We start from the raw sequence: 16474 nt of genomic DNA, 5'->3' as shown, positions 1-16474 counted from the left end.
TAGTCTTTAATGTAGTAGGAGAAACCAGTGTGTTCTGGTAGTCTTTAATGTAATAGGAGAACCCAGTGGGTTCTGGGTAGTCTTTAATGTAGTAGGAGAACCCAGTGTGTTCTGGGTAGTCTTTAATGTAGTAGGATAACCCAGTGGGTTCTGGGTAGTCTTTAATGTAATAGGAGAACCCAGTGTGTTCTGGGTAGTCTTTAATGTAATAGGAGAACCCAGTGTGTTATGGGTAGTCTTTAATGTAGTAGGAGAACCCAGTGGGTTCTGGGTAGTCTTTAATGTAATAGGAGAACCCAGTGGGTTCTGGGTAGTCTTTAATGTAATAGGAGAACTCAGTGTGTTCTGGGTAGTCTTTAATGTAATAGGAGAACCCAGTGTGTTCTGGTAGTCTTTAATGTAGTAGGAGAACCCTGTGTGCTCTGGGTAGTCTTTAATGTAGTAGGAGAACCCAGTGGGTTCTGGTAGTCTTTAATGTAGTAGGAGAACCCAGTGTGTTCTGGTAGTCTTTAATGTAGTAGGAGAACCCAGTGTGTTCTGGGTAGTCTTTAATGTAATAGGAGAACCCAGTGTGTTCTGGGTAGTCTTTAATAGCTGGTAGTTGAGTAGATGATCGTGTTTGTTTCTTCTCTTAGTTCTTTGTTAAATGGTTAAAAGGTTGGAGAAGTGGTTTATCCAGAAGTCTCCATTTAGGATAGATGCTCTTTGTGCTGTTGTTTGTTCTGTGTTTTTCCAGTTTTCCCAAAAGGGATTTTGGTTGGATAGGTTTCCCAATTTCTTTCATAGGTTTTTAAATTATTCATCAAACCATTCCTCGTTGTTGTTAGTTATCTTAGGTTAAATAAAATATAAACGCAACGTGCAACAATTTCTACGATTTGCGTTACATTTCATAAAAGGAAATCAGTCAATTTAAATAAATTCATTAGACCCTAATCTATAGATTTCACATGTCTGGGCAGGGGCACTGCCATGGGTGGGCCTGGGAGGGCATAGGCCCACCCACTTGGGAGCCATTGGGGAGCCAGACCCAGCCATTCAGAATTAGTTTTTTCCCCCACCAAAGGGCTTTATTACAGACAGAAATACGCCTCAGCACGAGTCCTCTCCCCTCTGATGATCCCGCAGGTGATGAAGCCGGATGTGGAGGTCTTGGGCTGGCGTGGTTGTACATAGTCTGCAGTTGAGGAGTTCCTGGGTTGGCGTGGTTACACATGGTCTGTGGTTGAGGAGGTCCTGGGTTGGCGTGGTTACACATGGTCTGTGGTTGAGGAGGTCCTGGGCTGGCGTGGTTGTACATAGTCTGCAGTTGTGAGGCCGGTTGGACGTACTACCAAATTCTTTCAAATGACCTTAGATGCGGCTTATGGTAGAAAAATTAACATTGAATTATCGTGCCATTTTCACGATCCCTTAAAACTTGAGACATCTGTGGCAAAACTGCACATTTGGGAATCACCTTTTATCGTCCCCAGCACAAGGTGCACCTGGGTAAGGATCATTCGGTTTAAGCTTCTTGATAAGCCACCTGTCAGATGGATGGATTATCTTGGCAACGGAGAAATATAAACTCATTTGTTCAAAACATTTGAGATAAATAAACTTCTTTGTGCGTCTGAAACATTTCTGTGATCTTTTATTTCAGCTCATTAAAAAACAAGGGTCAGGTATTTTACATGTTGCGAGTGTATAAATATTAATATTAATACCATTACAAAATATATATATGTATTCTCAGTGTCAGTAGTTTTGTTTGGTTTTCTGCTGTATTTTTTTATTTGATATGATAGCTGATAGGTCAAATATACTGTCCAGGCTTCCTAAACCTATGTGTATATCTTCAATATTGCAGGGACACATTTTGTCCAGAAGTTGTCTAGGAGAGATTGGATTTGTTGTTGGTCAACTGTTTTTTGGTAGGTTTCTACACTACCTACTCTATCTAGGGTGTTAACTGTTTGGGGTTGGGTTTTCCCCTCTCCTCTCCTCACAAGAGTACCCTTCTCCTCTCCTCTCTCTCCTCACAAGAGTACCCCTCTCCTCTCCTCTCCTCTCCTCTCCTCTCCTCTCCTCTCCTCTCCTCCTCTCCTCTCCTCTCCTCTCCTCCTCACAAGAGTACCCCACTCCTCTCCTCTCCTCACAAGAGTACCCCACTCCTCTCCTCACAAGAGTACCCCACTCCTCTCCTCACAAGAGTACCCCTCTCCACTCCTCTCTCTCCTCACAAGAGTACCCCTCTCCTCTCCTCTCTCTCCTCACAAGAGTACCCCACTCCTCTCCTCTCCTCACAAGAGTACCCCTCTCCTCTCCTCACAAGAGTACCCCACTCCTCTCCTCACAAGAGTACCCCTCTCCTCTCTCTCCTCACAAGAGTACCCCTCTCCCTCTTCTCGCTCCTTTCGCAGTGTGCCAGCTTTGGATGACACCCTGCTCTGCTCAACTCTCCTGTCTGTCGTCAGGCTGAGGATTCATGACACTCACTGTCACAACATGACAGCATGATAGGCTCTCCCCGACCCTTAACCCCTCCTCACCACAGCTCCCAGCTCCTCCACAGACCACAGCGTCTGGTGAAGGAATCTGTGGGGAATAGGGCAGCTCAGGCTCCTTGCCTGCCAGTTGCTCAGATCCCTGAGTATATTATGGAAGCTGTGGTTCCATCGTGGCTCCATGGCTGCCAGTTGCTCAGATCCCTGAGTATATTATGGAAGCTGTGGTTCGTTTGTGGCTCCATGGCTGCCAGTTGCTCAGATCCCTGAGTATATTATGGAAGCTGTGGTTCCGTCATGGCTCCATGGCTGCCAGTTGCTCAGATCCCTGAGTATATTATGGAAGCTGTGGCTCCGTCATGGCTCCATGGCTGCCAGTTGCTCAGATCCCTGAGTATATTATGGAAGCTGTGGCTCCGTCATGGCTCCATGGCTGCCAGTTGCTCAGATCCCTGAGTATATTATGGAAGCTGTGGCTCCGTCATGGCCCCATGGCTGCCAGTTGCTCAGATCCCTGAGTATATTATGGAAGCTGTGGTTCCATCGTGGCTCCATGGCTGCCAGTTGCTCAGATCCCTGAGTATATTATGGAAGCTGTGGTTCCATCGTGGCTCCATGGCTGCCAGTTGCTCAGATCCCTGAGTATATTATGGAAGCTGTGGTTCCATCGTGGCTCCATGGCTGCCAGTTGCTCAGATCCCTGAGTATATTATGGAAGCTGTGGTTCCGTCATGGCTCCATGGCTGCCAGTTGCTCAGATCCCTGAGTATATTATGGAAGCTGTAGCTCCGTCATGGCCCCATGGCTGCCAGTTGCTCAGATCCCTGAGTATATTATAGAAGCTGTGGCTCCGTCATGGCTCCATGGCTGCCAGTTGCTCAGATCCCTGAGTATATTATGGAAGCTGTGTCTCCGTCATGGCCCCATGGCTGCCAGTTGCTCAGATCCCTGAGTATATTATGGAAGCTGTGGTTCCATCGTGGCTCCATGGCTGCCTGCCCCTCAGCTCCCTGACAGAGTGTGTATGATAATGGGGTAGTGACCTTTTCATTACACCCCTCATGAGCCTTACACTGGCTGCCTCTCAACAGACATGTTTCACTCTCTCTCTCTCTCTCTCTCTCTCTCTCTCTCTCTCTCTCTCTCTCTCTCTCTCTCTCATCTCTCTCACGCATCTCTCTCTCTCTCTCTCTCTCTCTCTCTCTCTCTCTCTCTCTCTCTCTCGCATCTCTGTCTCTCTCTCTCTCTCTCTCTCTCTCTCTCTCTCTCTCTCTCTCTCTCTCTCTCTCTCTCTTTCTTTCTCTCTCTCTCTCTCTTCTCTCTCTCTCTCTCTCTCTCTCTCTCTCTCTCTCTCTCTCGCTCTCGCTCTCGCTCTCTCTCTCGCTCTCTCTTGCTTCTCTCTCTCTTTGTCTCAATTTCAGTTCAAGGACCTTCTGTCTGTCTCTCTCTCTGTCAATTCAATTCAAAGGGCTTTATTAGCATGGAAAACATATGTACAAGTATATGAAGTATGAAAGGGAAAATAAATAGCAGGTGAGGCCCAATATGTCGTTGGCCTTTGGGGCAGCAGGCAGCCTAGCAGTTAGATCAGGTAGCCTAGCGGTTAGAGCATGTATCCTAGTGGTTAGAGCAGGTAACCTACCGGTTAGAGGCAGGTAGCCTAGCAGTTAGAGCAGGTAATCTAGTGGTTAGAGCATGTATCCTAGTGGTTAGAGCAGGTAGCCTAGCGGTTAGAGCAGGTAGCCTAGTGGTTAGAGCATGTATCCTAGTGGTTAGAGCAGGTAACCTACCGGTTAGAGGCAGGTAGCCTAGCAGTTAGAGCAGGTAATCTAGTGGTTAGAGCATGTATCCTAGTGGTTAGAGCAGGTAGCCTAGCGGTTAGAGCAGGTAGCCTATTGGTTAGAGCAGGTAGCCTAGTGGTTAGAGCAGGTAGCCTAGCGGTTAGAGCAGGTAGCCTCACTGTTAGAGCAGGTAGCCTAGTGGTTAGCACAGGTATCCTAGCAGTTAGAGCAGGTAATCTAGTGGTTAGAGCAAGTATCCTAGCGGTTAGAGCAGGTAGCCTAGCGGTTAGAGCAGGTAGCCTATTGGTTAGAGCAGGTAGCCTAGAGGTTAGAGGAGGTAGCCTAGTGGTTAGAGCAGGTAACCTATTGGTTAGAGCAGGTAGTCTAGTGGTTAGAGCAGGTAGCCTAGTGGTTAGAGCAGGTAACCTAGCGGTTAGAGCAGGTAACCTAGCGGTTAGAGCAGGTAGCCTAGTGGTTAGAGCAGGTTTCCTAGCTGTTAGAGCAGGTAGCCTAGCAGTTAGAGCAGGTAATCTAGTGGTTAGAGCATGTATCCAAGTGGTTAGAGCAGGTAGCCTAGCGGTTAGAGCAGGTAGCCTATTGGTTAGAGCAGGTAGCCTAGTGGTTAGAGCGGGTAGCCTAGTGGTTAGAGCAGGTAACCTATTGGTTAGAGCAGGTAGCCTATTGGTTAGAGCAGGTAGCCTAGCGGTTAGAGCAGGTAGCCTCTCTGTTAGAGCAGGTAGCCTAGTGGTTAGCACAGGTATCCTAGCTGTTAGAGCAGGTAGCCTAGTGGTTAGAGCAGGTAGCCTCGCTGTTAGAGCAGGTAGCCTAGTGGTTAGCACAGGTATCCTAGCAGTTAGAGCAGGTAATCTAGTGGTTAGAGCAGGTAGCCTAGTGGTTAGAGCAGGTAGCCTAGCTGTTAGAGCAGGTAGCCTAGTGGTTAGAGCAGGTAGCCTCGCTGTTAGAGCAGGTAGCCTAGTGGTTAGCACAGGTATCCTAGCAGTTAGAGCAGGTAATCTAGTGGTTAGAGCATGTATCCTAGTGGTTAGAGCAGGTAGCCTAGCGGTTAGAGCAGGTAGCCTATTGGTTAGAGCAGGTAACCTATTGGTTAGAGCAGGTAGCCTAGTGGTTAGAGCAGGTAGCCTAGTGGTTAGAGCAGGTATCCTAGTGGTTAGAGCAGGTAGCCTATTGGTTAGAGCAGGTAGCCTAGTGGTTAGAGCAGGTAGCCTAGTTGTTAGAGCAGGTAACCTATTGGTTAGAGCAGGTAGTCTAGTGGTTAGAGCATGTATCCTAGTGGTTAGAGCAGGTAGCCTAGTGGTTAGAGCAGGTAGCCTATTGGTTAGAGCAGGTAGCCTAGAGGTTAGAGCAGGTAGCCTAGCGGTTAGAGCAGGTAGCCTATTGGTTAGAGCAGGTAACCTATTGGTTAGAGCAGGTAGCCTAGTGGTTAGAGCAGGTAGCCTAGTGGTTAGCACAGGTATCCTAGCTGTTAGAGCAGGTAGCCTAGTGGTTAGAGCAGGTAGCCTAGTGGTTAGCACAGGTTTCCTAGCTGTTAGAGCAGGTAGCCTAGCAGTTAGAGCAGGTAATCTAGTGGTTAGAGCGTGTAGCCTAGTGGTTAGAGCAGGTAACCTATTGGTTAGAGCAGGTAGCCTATTGGTTAGAGCAGATAGCCTAGCGGTTAGAGCAGGTAGCCTCTCTGTTAGAGCAGGTAGCCTAGTGGTTAGAGCAGGTATCCTAGCTGTTAGAGCAGGTAGCCTAGTGGTTAGAGCAGGTAGCCTAGTGGTTAGCACAGGTTTCCTAGCTGTTAGAGCAGGTAGCCTAGCGGTTAGAGCAGGTAGCCTAGCGGTTAGAGGCAGGTAGCCTAGCAGTTAGAGCAGGTAATCTAGCGGTTAGAGCAGGTAGCCTAGCGGTTAGAGCAGGTAGCCTAGTGGTTAGAGCAGGTAGCCTAGCGGTTAGAGCAGGTAGCCTAGCGGTTAGAGCATTGGACTAGTAACTGAAAGGTTGCAAGATTGATCCCCGAGCTGAGAAGGTAAACATCTGTCGTTCTGCCCCTGAACAGTTAACCCACTGTTCCTAGGCCGTCATTGTAAATAATTCTTAACTGACTTGCCTAGTTAAATAAAGGTAAACAATACAATAAAAAGATGTCTTGCTGGGTCTTGCTCTCGTATCCTCAGTGGTCCACTCATACTCTGATTCTGGTAGCAGGCCGTTTCAATATCTTCTCTGATGCATTACAGTATAGTAATGTAATCCTGCAATGATGTCCGAGTAAAACAATGGTTGTTGTTAGGAGTAACACTTGGTGTTGTAATATCAGAAACGGACGTCAACAAGTACGGAGTTCAGCTTCAACTGAAATCTCTCTCCTTTATTATTATTATTATTACAGACAACACTACCCAGTTTGTCCAACTTGAGGACATGATATTTGTGGTACTACAGCCTCACATTTTTACTGGTCTTCTTCTGGTCTTCTAAAAGGCTGTTGTCATTGTCAGACTCTGATATGACTGTGAGGATACCTTTCCTCTCCTCCCCTCCCCTCTCCCTCCATCCCTCCCTCTCCTCCCCTCCCTCCATCCCTCCCTCTCCTCCCCTCCCTCCATCCCTCCCTCTCCTCCCCTCCCTCCATCCATCCCTCCCTCTCCATCCCTCCCTCTCCACCCCCCTCCCTCCCTCCCTCCCTCCCTCCCTCCCTCCCCCTCCCTCCCTCCCTCCCTCCCTCCCTCCCTCCCTCCCTCCCTCTCAACCCCTCCCTCCCTCCCTCTCCCTCCATCCCTCTCCTCCCCTCCCTCCCTCCCTCCCTCCCTCCCTCCCTCCCTCCCTGCCTCCCTCCCTCTCCCTCCCTCCCTCCCTCCCTCCCCTCCCTCCCTCCCTCCCTCCCTCCCCCCTCCCCTCCATCCCTCCCTCTCCTCCCCTCCCTCCATCCCTCCCTCTCCTCCCCTCCCTCCATCCCTCTCCACCCCTCCATCCATCCATCCTTCCCTCCCTCCCTCCCTCTCCTCCCCTCCCTCCATCCCTCCCCCTCCCTCCATACCTCCCTCTCATCCCTCCCTCTCCTCCCCTCCCTCCATCCCTCCCTCCATCCCTCCCTCTCATCCATCCATCCCTCACTTTCCACCCTTCGATCCTCCCAGTCTGAGATCTAATAGATGTGTGCGGATGGGGAGTAGTGCAGTAGTACTGACCACTTCTCCAGTAAGCCTCGCTGTCAGTCAGCTTGAGGGTATCAATCTACATGCTTCAGGTGATGAGGGCAGGGCAAGCAGATCTCAATAGGACTGAGCCGATCAATGCTCTTTTGTCTTGTGGTCAGTCATGTTGTCGAGGCTGAGGTTACTCTGTGTGTGTGAGTGTGAGTGTCAGTGAGTGTGAGTGTGAGTGTGAGTGTGAGTGTGAGTGTGAGTGTGAGTGTGTGTGTGTGACAGATATTGAAATGTCTGTCACGCCGTGGATCTGAACAGCATCAACAAAACATTCATTCTGGAAAATGTTACGGCCAATCCAGAGACAGGTCAGATGTCAACGTTTGTTCATTTTGTCTCTGCCAATGTCAGCTGGCAGTATTCAGTGCCATCTTCACTCTGCCCCCTGCCCATTCCCCCCGCAGCCGGGTGAGACAGTGGTTATGTCCCAAATGCAACCTTCTACCCTATGTAGTACACTAATCACCCTCTACCATATGTAGTACACTAACAGAGTTCCATTTGGGAGGCAGCCAAGCTGGCCTTGTTAAGTCCTCCTAAAAGGTCACGGCCACGGGCATATATTTTCTGCAATGGATTTTTTGTCTTCAGGCAGTGTGTGTGTGTGTGTGTGTGTGTGTGTGTGTGTTTGTGTGTGTGTGTGTTTGTGTGTGTTTGTGTGGTGTTATTAAACACAAGGTCGTCCTCATACGTCATTACGGGCCGACAGACGACAGCACTGTGGCGTGTAACGCAACATAGATGTTAGCTGTAGCGGTTAGCATAGCATTAACTGTGTGGAGCAACAGAGATGTTAGCTGTAGCGGTTAGCATAGCATTAACTGTGTGGAGCAACAAACAGAGATGTTAGCTGTAGCGGTTAGCATAGCATTAACTGTGTGGAGCAACAGAGATGTTAGTGGTTAGCATAGCATTAACCGTGTGGAGCAACAGAGATGTTAGCGGTTAGCATAGCATTAACTGTGTGGATCAAAAGAGATGTTAGCGGTTAGCATATCATTAACTGTGTGGAGCAACAGAGATGTTAGCGGTTAGCATAGCATTAACTGTGTGGATCAAAAGAGATGTTAGCGGTTAGCATATCATTAACTGTGGAGCAACAGAGATGTTAGCGGTTAGCATAGCATTAACTGTGTGGAACAACAGAGATGTTAGCGGTTAGCATAGCATTAACTGTGTGGAGCAACAGAGATGTTAGCGGTTAGCATAGCATTAACTGTGTGGATCAAAAGAGATGTTAGCGGTTAGCATATCATTAACTGTGTGGAGCAACAGAGATGTTAGCGGTTAGCATAGCATTAACTGTGTGGAACAACAGAGATGTTAGCGGTTAGCATAGCATTAACTGTGTGGAGCAACAGAGATGTTTGTGGTTAGCATAGTGTTAACTGTGTGGGCCAACATGGATGTTAGTGGTTAGCATAGTGTTAACTGTGTGGGCCAACATAGATGTTAGTGGTTAGCATAGTGTTAACTGTGTGGGCCAACATGGATGTTAGTGGTTAGCATAGTGTTAACTGTGTGGGCCAACAGAGATGTTAGTGGTTAGCATAGTGTTAACTGTGTGGGCCAACATAGATGTTAGTGGTTAGCATAGTGTTAACTGTGTGGGCCAACATGGATGTTAGTGGTTAGCATAGTGTTAACTGTGTGGGCCAACAGAGATGTTAGTGGTTAGCATAGTGTTAACTGCGTGGGCCAACAGAGATGTTAGCGGTTCGCGCTGCCAGAGAGAGCGATAGCCCCGGGATCCAGCTGACCTTCAGGTCAATCAGGCAGCAGGTTGTGAGTTTTGACAGGGGCAGCCAACTGTGGAGAGGAGCACGGCCCCGGGGTTTCCATGTGTCCCGTCGATGTGTGTTAGTCTAATAGACTGTACACTATCAGCCTCCTGTCGCTTATTAACAGGGCCAGTGAGGGAAGTTGTGACTGTCATTGTAACCTGCCTCTTTTACGTCACAGAGTTGGTCCTCCCAGCAACAATGCTAAAAGGCTTTTATACCGTCCAGCGTTGTCATCGCACATTATCCCCCTGCATCTACAACACACACATTACACACACACACACACACACATTACACACACATCACACACACACATTACACACACACACACACACACACACACACACACACACACACACACACACACACACACACACACACACACACACACACACACACACACACACACACACACACACACACACACACACACACACACACACACACACACACCACTAACACATATGCACACCGTTCTGAGAGAAGAGGAGCAGCAATCTTTGGGTCTGATGATATTGACATTAGCGAGGGACATTTTAAACTGGATATGACATCACTGAGCAGCAGGGTGGGTGTGTGTTTGAGGGGTGCAGAGGCGGGGTCATGAGTGCATGAAAACCCAAGTGAGTAGTATGATCAGAGGGAGGGACCACAGTATGTACAGTTAGTCTGTCTGTCTGTCTGTCTGTCTGTCTCTCTAGGTCTGTCTGTCTGTCTGTCTGTCTGTCTGTCTGTCTGTCTGTCTGTCTCTCTAGGTCTGTCTGTCTGTCTCTCTAGGTCTGTCTGTCTGTCTCTCTAGGTCTGTCTGTCTGTCTGTCTGTCTGTCTGTCTGTCTGTCTGTCTGTCTGTCTGTCTGTCTGTCTGTCTGTCTGTCTGTCTGTCTGTCTGTCTGTCTGTCTCTCTAGGTCTGTCTGTCTCTCTAGGTCTGTCTGTCTGTCTGTCTGTCTGTCTGTCTGTCTGTCTGTCTGTCTCTCTGTCTGTCTGTCTGTCTGTCTGTCTCTCTAGGTCTGTCTGTCTGTCTGTCTCTCTAGGTCTGTCTGTCTGTCTGTCTGTCTGTCTGTCTGTCTGTCTGTCTGTCTGTCTGTCTGTCTGTCTGTCTGTCTGTCTGTCTACATACATACACTACTGTTCAGAAGTTAGGACACACCTACTCATTTAAGGGTTTTTCTTTATTTGGACTATTTTCTATATTGTAGAATCAACACTATGAAATAACACATATGGAATCATGTAGTTACCAAAACAGTAGGTTTTTTTTAAATCTAAAAATATGGCACCCTTTGCCTTGATGACTGTTTTGCACACACTCTTGGCATTCTCTCAACCAGCTTCATGAGGTAGTCATCTGGAATGCATTTCAATTAACAGGTGTGCCTTTTTTAAATCATTTTTTAAAAACCTTTGTTTAACTAGGCAAGTCATAATTCTTAAGTTAATTTGTGGAATTTGAGTTTGAGCCAATCAGTTGTGTTGTGACAAGGTAGGGGTGGTATACAGAGGATAGCCCTATTTGTAAAATACCAAGTCCATATTATGGCAAGAACAGCTCAAATATTCAAAGAGAAACAACAGTCCATCATTACTTTAAAACATGAAGGTCCTGTCAATATGGAAAATGTCAAGAACTTTGAAAGTCCAAGTGCAGTCTCAAAAACCATCAAGCTCTATGATGAAACTGTCTCTCATGAGCACCGCCACAGGAAAGGAAGACCCAGAGTTACCTCTGCTGCAGTTGAAGAGTCGGTCAGCAGAATGAAGGAAAAGCAGCCAACAAGTGTCCAGCATATGTGGGAACTGCTTCAAGACTGAAACACATTCCAGGTGAAGCTGGTTGAGAGAATGCCAAGAGTGTGCACAGCTATCATCAAGGCAAAGGGTGGCTACTTTGAAGAATCTCAAATATAAAATATATTTTGATTTGGTTATATACACAGAGTACCAATAATGAGTAGATGTAGAGGGGTACGAGGTAATAACATGGCTATATACACAGGGTACCAGTACTGAGTAGATGTAGAGGGGTATGAGGTAATAACATGGTTATATACACAGGGTACCAGTACTGAGTAGATGTACAGGGGTATGAGGTAATAACATGGCTATATACACTGGGTACCAGTACTGAGTAGATGTGCAGGGGTATGAGGTAATAACATGGCTATATACACTGGGTACTAGTACTGAGTAGATGTACAGGGGTATGAGGTAATAACATGGCTATATACACAGGGTACCAGTACTGAGTTATTGTACAGGGGTATGAGGTAATAACATGGTTATATACACATGGTACCAGTACTGAGTAGATGTACAGGGGTACGAGGTAATAACATGGCTATATACACAGGGTACCAGTACTGAGTTATTGTACAGGGGTATGAGGTAATAACATGGTTATATACACAGGGTACCAGTACTGAGTAGATGTACAGGGGTACGAGGTAATAACATGGCTATATACACTGGGTACTAGTACTGAGTAGATGTAGAGGGGTACGAGGTAATAACATGGTTATATACACAGGGTACCAGTACTGAGTAGATGTAGAGGGGTATGAGGTAATAACATGGTTATATACACAGGGTACCAGTACTGAGTAGATGTAGAGGGGTATGAGGTAATAACATGGTTATATACACAGGGTACCAGTACTGAGTAGATGTAGAGGGGTATGAGGTAATAACATGGTTATATACACAGGGTACCAGGTAATAAAACAGGGTAATTGAGGTAGATATCAAATCAAAGTTTATTTGTCACGTGCGCCAAAGACAACAGGTGTAGTAGACCTTACAGTGAACTGCTGAATACAACAGGTGTAGTAGATCTTACAGTGAAATGCTGAATACAACAGGTGTAGTAGACCTTACAGTGAAATGCTGAATACAACAGGTGTAGTAGACCTTACAGTGAACTGCTGAATACAACAGGTGTAGTAGACCTTACAGTGAAATGCTGAATACAACAGGTGTAGTAGACCTTACAGTGAAATGCTGAATACAACAGGTGTAGTAGACCTTACAGTGAACTGCTGAATACAACAGGTGTAGTAGACCTTACAGTGAAATGTTGAATACAACAGGTGTAGTAGACCTTACAGTGAAATGCTGAATACAACAGGTGTAGTAGACCTTACAGTGAACTGCTGAATACAACAGGTGTAGTAGACCTTACAGTGAAATGCTGAATACAACAGGTGTAGTAGACCTTACAGTGAACTGCTGAATACAACAGGTGTAGTAGACCTCACAGTGAAATGCTGAATACAACAGGTGTAGTCGACCTTACAGTGAAATGCTGAATACAACAGGTGTAGTAGACCTTACAGTGAACTGCTGAATACAACAGGTGTAGTAGACCTCACAGTGAAATGCTGAATACAACAGGTGCAGTAGACCTTACAGTGAAATGATGAACACAACAGGTGTAGTAGACCTCACAGTGAAATGCTGAATACAACAGGTGTAGTCGACCTTACATTGAAATGCTGAATACAACAGGTGTAGTAGACCTTACAGTGAACTGCTGAATACAGCAGGTGTAGTAGACCTTACAGTGAAATGCTGAATACCACAGGTGTAGTAGACCTTACAGTGAAATGCTGAATACAACAGGTGTAGTAGACCTCACAGTGAACTGCTGAATACAACAGGTGTAGTAGACCTTACAGTGAAATGCTGAATACAACAGGTGTAGTAGACCTTACAGTGAAACAACAGGTATATCGACCTGCTGAATACAAGGTGTAGGTAGACCTTACAGTGAACTGCTGAATACAACAGGTGTAGTAGACCTTACAGTGAAATGCTGAATACAACAGGTGTAGTAGACCTTACAGTGAAATGCTGAATACAACAGGTGTAGTAGACCTCACAGTGAAATGCTGAATACAACAGGTATATCGACCTTACAGTGAACTGCTGAATACCACAGGTGTAGTAGACCTTACAGTGAAATGCTGAATACAACAGGTGTAGTAGACCTCACAGTGAAATGCTGAATACAACAGGTATATCGACCTTACAGTGAACTGCTGAATACAACAGGTGTAGTAGACCTTACAGTGAACTGCTGAATACAACAGGTGTAGTCGACCTTACAGTGAACTGCTGAATACAACAGGTGTAGTAGACCTTACAGTGAACTGCTAAATACAGCAGGTGTAGTAGACCTTACAGTGAACTGCTGAATACAACAGGTGTAGTAGACCTTACAGTGAAATGCTGAATACAACAGGTGTAGTAGACCTCACAGTGAAATGCTGAATACAACAGGTATATCGACCTTACAGTGAACTGCTGAATACAACAGGTGTAGTAGACCTTACAGTGAAATGATGAATACAACAGGTGTAGTAGACCTTACAGTGAAATGCTGAATACAACAGGTGTAGGTAGACCTTACAGTGAACTGCTGAATACAACAGGTGTAGTAGACCTTACAGTGAAATGCTGAATACAACAGGTGTAGTAGACCTTACAGTGAAATGCTGAATACAACAGGTGTAGTAGACCTCACAGTGAAATGCTGAATACAACAGGTATATCGACCTTACAGTGAACTGCTGAATACCACAGGTGTAGTAGACCTTACAGTGAAATGCTGAATACAACAGGTGTAGTAGACCTCACAGTGAAATGCTGAATACAACAGGTATATCGACCTTACAGTGAACTGCTGAATACAACAGGTGTAGTAGACCTTACAGTGAACTGCTGAATACAACAGGTGTAGTCGACCTTACAGTGAACTGCTGAATACAACAGGTGTAGTAGACCTTACAGTGAACTGCTAAATACAGCAGGTGTAGTAGACCTTACAGTGAACTGCTGAATACAACAGGTGTAGTAGACCTTACAGTGAAATGCTGAATACAACAGGTGTAGTAGACCTTACAGTGAAATGCTGAATACAACAGGTGTAGTAGACCTCACAGTGAAATGCTGAATACAACAGGTATATCGACCTTACAGTGAACTGCTGAATACAACAGGTGTAGTAGACCTTACAGTGAAATGATGAATACAACAGGTGTAGTAGACCTCACAGTGAAATGCTGAATACAACAGGTGTAGTAGACCTTACAGTGAAATGCTGAATACAACAGGTGTAGTAGACCTTACAGTGAAATGCTGAATACAACAGGTGTAGTAGACCTTACAGTGAACTGCTGAATACAACAGGTGTAGTAGACCTTACAGTGAAATGTTGAATACAACAGGTGTAGTAGACCTTACAGTGAACTGCTGAATACAACAGGTGTAGTAGACCTTACAGTGAACTGCTGAATACAACAGGTGTAGTAGACCTTACAGTGAAATGCTGAATACAACAGGTGTAGTAGACCTTACAGTGAAATGCTGAATACAACAGGTGTAGGTAGACCTTACAGTGAACTGCTGAATACAACAGGTGTAGTAGACCTTACAGTGAAATGCTGAATACAACAGGTGTAGTAGACCTTACAGTGAAATGCTGAATACAACAGGTGTAGTAGACCTCACAGTGAAATGCTGAATACAACAGGTATATCGACCTTACAGTGAACTGCTGAATACAACAGGTGTAGTAGACCTTACAGTGAAATGATGAATACAACAGGTGTAGTAGACCTCACAGTGAAATGCTGAATACAACAGGTATATCGACCTTACAGTGAACTGCTGAATACAACAGGTGTAGTAGACCTTACAGTGAACTGCTGAATACAACAGGTGTAGTAGACCTTACAGTGAACTGCTGAATACAACAGGTGTAGTAGACCTCACAGTGAAATGCTGAATACAACAGGTGCAGTAGACCTTACAGTGAAATGATGAACACAACAGGTGTAGTAGACCTCACAGTGAAATGCTGAATACAACAGGTGTAGTCGACCTTACAGTGAAATGCTGAATACAACAGGTGTAGTAGACCTTACAGTGAACTGCTGAATACAACAGGTGTAGTAGACCTTACAGTGAAATGCTGAATACAACAGGTGTAGTAGACCTCACAGTGAAATGCTGAATACAACAGGTATATCGACCTTACAGTGAACTGCTGAATACAACAGGTGTAGTAGACCTTACAGTGAACTGCTGAATACAACAGGTGTAGTCGACCTTACAGTGAACTGCTGAATACAACAGGTGTAGTAGACCTTACAGTGAAATGCTGAATACAACAGGTGTAGTAGACCTCACAGTGAAATGCTGAATACAACAGGTGTAGTAGACCTTACAGTGAACTGCTGAATACAGCAGGTGTAGTCGACCTTACAGTGAAATGCTGAATACAACAGGTGTAGTAGACCTTACAGTGAAATGCTGAATACAACAGGTGTAGTAGACCTTACAGTGAACTGCTGAATACAGCAGGTGTAGTAGACCTTACAGTGAACTGCTGAATACAACAGGTGTAGTAGACCTTACAGTGAAATGCTGAACACAACAGGTGTAGTAGACCTTACAGTGAAATGCTGAATACAACAGGTGTAGTAGACCTTACAGTGAAATGATGAACACAACAGGTGTAGTAGACCTTATAGTGAAATGCTGAATACAACAGGTGTAGTAGAACTTACAGTGAACTGCTTACTTACAGTCTCTAAGCTCTCGACCTGCTCCACTACAACCCTGCCGATGTGAATAGGGGGTGTAGGGGAGGGGCGGGGGCGGTGCGGTGCGGTGCGGGGCGTGCACCTCCCTCCGTTTCCTGTAGCCCTGGTTTGAATAAAAACATTCCAAAACATGTAATTAGGCAACAAAGTAAAACTGCTCAAAATGTGGACAAAAAAAATGAAATTCATGTCCTGAATACAAAGTGTTATGTAAACAAAACAGAATAGAGCTTTTCAGCAGGACAACGACCTAAAACACAAGGATAAATCTACCCTGGAGTTGCTTACGACATTGATGTTCCTCAGTGGCCGAGTTACAGTTTTGACTTAAATCTAAGTCTTGACAAAAGTTGCTAATGACTTTCTAGCAATGATCAAAAACCAACTTCACAGAGCTTGAATAATTTTTTACAATATTACATTGTAAATATTGTACACTCCAGGTGTGCAAAGCTCTTAGATTTACCCCGAAATACTCACAGCTGTAATGACTCTTAGAGATTTACCCAGGAAGACTCACAGCTCTTAGAGACTTACCCAGGAAGACTCACAGCTCTTAGAGTCTTACCCAGGAAGACTCACAGCTCTTAGAGACTTACCCAGGAAGACAGCTGT

General features: G+C 45.7%; 1 pseudogene; it reads left to right on the top strand.

Moving 5' to 3' along the window:
* Positions 1–16474, top strand: part of LOC127931867 (lipoma-preferred partner homolog) — a 364058-nt pseudogene that overhangs the window by 19407 nt on the left and 328177 nt on the right.

This window comes from Oncorhynchus keta, chromosome 1 (assembly GCF_023373465.1).
Source record: "Oncorhynchus keta strain PuntledgeMale-10-30-2019 chromosome 1, Oket_V2, whole genome shotgun sequence".
NCBI lineage: Eukaryota > Metazoa > Chordata > Actinopteri > Salmoniformes > Salmonidae > Oncorhynchus > Oncorhynchus keta.
The sequence above is the reverse complement of the archived record's forward strand: the minus strand, read 5'-3'. Positions and strand labels throughout refer to the sequence as shown.